Below are 3,033 nucleotides of genomic sequence, written 5' to 3'. Positions count from 1 at the left end.
GGGATGAAAATTATAGACTAATATCCCTCACAAATATAAACACACAAATACAAACACAATCCAGCCATAAAAAAGACTGCAAGTCTGTTACATGTTACCACATGGATGAACCTTGAAAACGTCATGCTAGTGAAAGAAGCCAGACACAAAAGGACATATATTATATGATTCCACTTACATGAAATATCCAGCATAAACAAATTCCACAGAGACAGAAGGAAAACTGGAGGTTGCCAAGGGCTGGGGCAGGAAAGACTAGGTAGTGGCTATTTAATGAGTTTGGGGTTTCCTTTTAGAGTGATGAAAACATTTTGGAACTAGATAGAGGTGGCGTTTGCATAGAATGTGAATGCACTATATTTCAATGAATAATACACTTCAAAGTGGTTAATTTTATCTGACATGAATTCCACATAATTTTTTTCTTAAAGGTTGACAATGTAAGCAATCCAGATCAGGAAAGGTAGAGAAGGAGAAGAAAAAAGAGAGGAGATTGTTCAACAAACTAGCCATAAAATCCAAATAATAAAATACACTAAAGTAGACCAAAAATTCTCAGGAGATATGATTAATGACATCCCACTTAGCTTTTCCTATTTTATGCAAAAAGGCTGCCAAACAATTTTTCTGACTATTGAAAATCATCCACACCCACTAACATACAACAACAACAAAAAAAAACACCACACTGTAGCAGAGAAAGAATATTGAAGTGAAAGCCAGGCTCCTTGGTTTTCATCCACTCTGCCTGCTGTATCAGTGAGGAAAATCATTTCACTCCTAACTAACAAATGAGCAACGTATTAACAGATACACTAACAAACAATGACAAAAATACAAACAAGAGTTGGACTTATGTGCATTCACAGTATGCCAAGCAGTGTTGTGTTTTACACAAATTAATTGTGCAATCCTGACACACAGTCCTGTGAAATAGGTACTATTATTATCCCCCTTTCTAAGGTGAGGAAACTGAGACACCACGAGGATTAAGTAGAAGAGCCATGCAGTCTGGCTCCACAGCCCACGTCCCTAACGACCATGCTATACTTGATGATCTCTAAGACCTTTTCCAGTTCTAAAATTCGGGGTCCATGTACATTTAAGGCAACTCAAGGATGTTATTAAGCCCTTCTGCTTCGACTGCCACTTAGCAATTAACATTCTTGAAATATGCTAAAAGCCTTGTTCTGAATGACATCTAACTTCACCAGATGTGCAATCCTGACAGAGCTTATAATGGAAAGAAATGGCTCATTTGTATCTGGTTATCTCTGTGAGATACTGCCAAGTGCCAAAGAGCCCAGAAGAGATTTATATGTCACTCAAATTTCTGCTATAGCCAGGCCTATTCATTCTTTTTCAAGAAAGACAAAAACAGAGTCACCAGTCTGGGTGAGAGGGCCTATTAAGCTGTTTAGGAAAATTGATCTTTTCACATGTTCAATGAGCAGGAGTAGTTCCAGGCAGATGATCAGGTGTATTTCTAGATCAATGGTCAACATATTTTTCCTGAAAAGAACTCTAGACAGTAAATCTCTTAAGTTCTGCAGGCCACATATGAGGGGGCTTCAAAAAGCTTGTGGAAAAACAGAATTTTCCCACAAACTTTTTTAAGTCCCCAATATGATATCTGGAGTCCTGGTGTGGCGCTGTGGGTTAATGTGCTAGACTGCAAAGCTGTTTGAACTGCAAGGCCGGCGGTAGAAGTTCACCAGCCGCTCCTCAGAAATCCTATACAGGGTCGCTATGGGTCGAAACCGACTTGATGGCATTTAAAAACAGTATCTGTCACATATTGTTTTTCTTTAAAATTATTAAAAATATAAAAATTCATTCTTAGCTCACATGCTGTAACAAAGCATACGCTGGACGGCTCCAACATAGGCTTCCCTCCAATACAAGATCATTGGATAAACCACCTTTTAAGCCATGTTACTGCAGATCTGCAAGGTTGGTGGTTCAAGCTCACCAGCCGCTCCTCAGAAGCCATATACAGGATTGCTTTGGGTCGGAACTACTTGACGGCACTTAACAACAACTGTAGACTTTGAGAGTTTTTAACTGTTAGCAATAGTCACAGATGGCTCCTAACTTTATTAAAACAATAAAAGTTATAAATACTCCAGCTGGGAGAATAGCTGACTGTGACACAAACAGCCCTGTTGTTAGCGGCCACTGAGTGGACACTAACTCAAGGTGACCTTATGTACAACAGAAGGAAACATTGCCCGGTCCTGCATCCACCTCACCTCACGCTTGAGTCCACTGTTGCATTGAGTAACTGCGCTATTCCAGCTCACAAGGGTCTCCCATACCACCATTAACCCTCTACTTCACCAAACATGATATTCTCCTCTAGAAAATGATCCCACTCAATGACATGGCCAAAGCCAGTGGGTTGCGTAACATTCTGTTGTGCGCTATAAGGTTTTCATGGGCTCATTTTCAGTAACAGATTACTAGGTCTTTCTTCCGAGTCTGTTTTAGTCTAGAAGTTCCACTGACCTGTCAACCATGGTGGTCCTTCTAGTATTCCAAGTACCAGTAACACAGCTTCCGGCATCACAGCTAACAAGCAAGCCACCACAGGACAACAAGCTGACAAAGAAGTACATATACTCATTCATTTCATACCGAATCCCCACACATGGGGTGTCGGGTCATTACTATCAGCCTCAAAAAGTACACAGCCAACCCGGGTGAAGACCTGGTTGGCCAGCAGTGTGGCAAGACCTGGGAACTCTTGGGCCAGAGTCAGTGACATAGCCACAGAGGACTAGAGTGGATAGTGAAGCATCCAGCTGATAAGAGGAGAGGGCATATGCATAAGAACACCCACACTTGTAGATAATACCCACTTGACCTGCCGTCAATGACTGGATGATCAGAGCTCAACCAGAAGAAGAAAGAAGAGGAAAAAAAGAGTAATGTGATACAATTTGATGAACTTGACCTACACCTATGGAAGCAGTAGATCAAAAGAGGGAACAAATCCTTACAGCAAGGATCATTCCCATCCCCTCCACACAC

The 3,033-nt window shown here is 41.1% G+C and overlaps 1 protein-coding gene across 1 annotated transcript in view; it reads right to left on the bottom strand.

The window, feature by feature from the left end:
* UVRAG (UV radiation resistance associated) overlaps positions 1-3,033 on the bottom strand; it is a 354,636-nt gene that overhangs the window by 317,502 nt on the left and 34,101 nt on the right. The window lies entirely within an intron of this gene.

This window comes from Chrysochloris asiatica, unplaced genomic scaffold (assembly GCF_000296735.1).
Source record: "Chrysochloris asiatica unplaced genomic scaffold, ChrAsi1.0 scaffold00326, whole genome shotgun sequence".
Lineage (NCBI taxonomy): Eukaryota > Metazoa > Chordata > Mammalia > Afrosoricida > Chrysochloridae > Chrysochloris > Chrysochloris asiatica.
The sequence above is the reverse complement of the archived record's forward strand: the minus strand, read 5'-3'. Positions and strand labels throughout refer to the sequence as shown.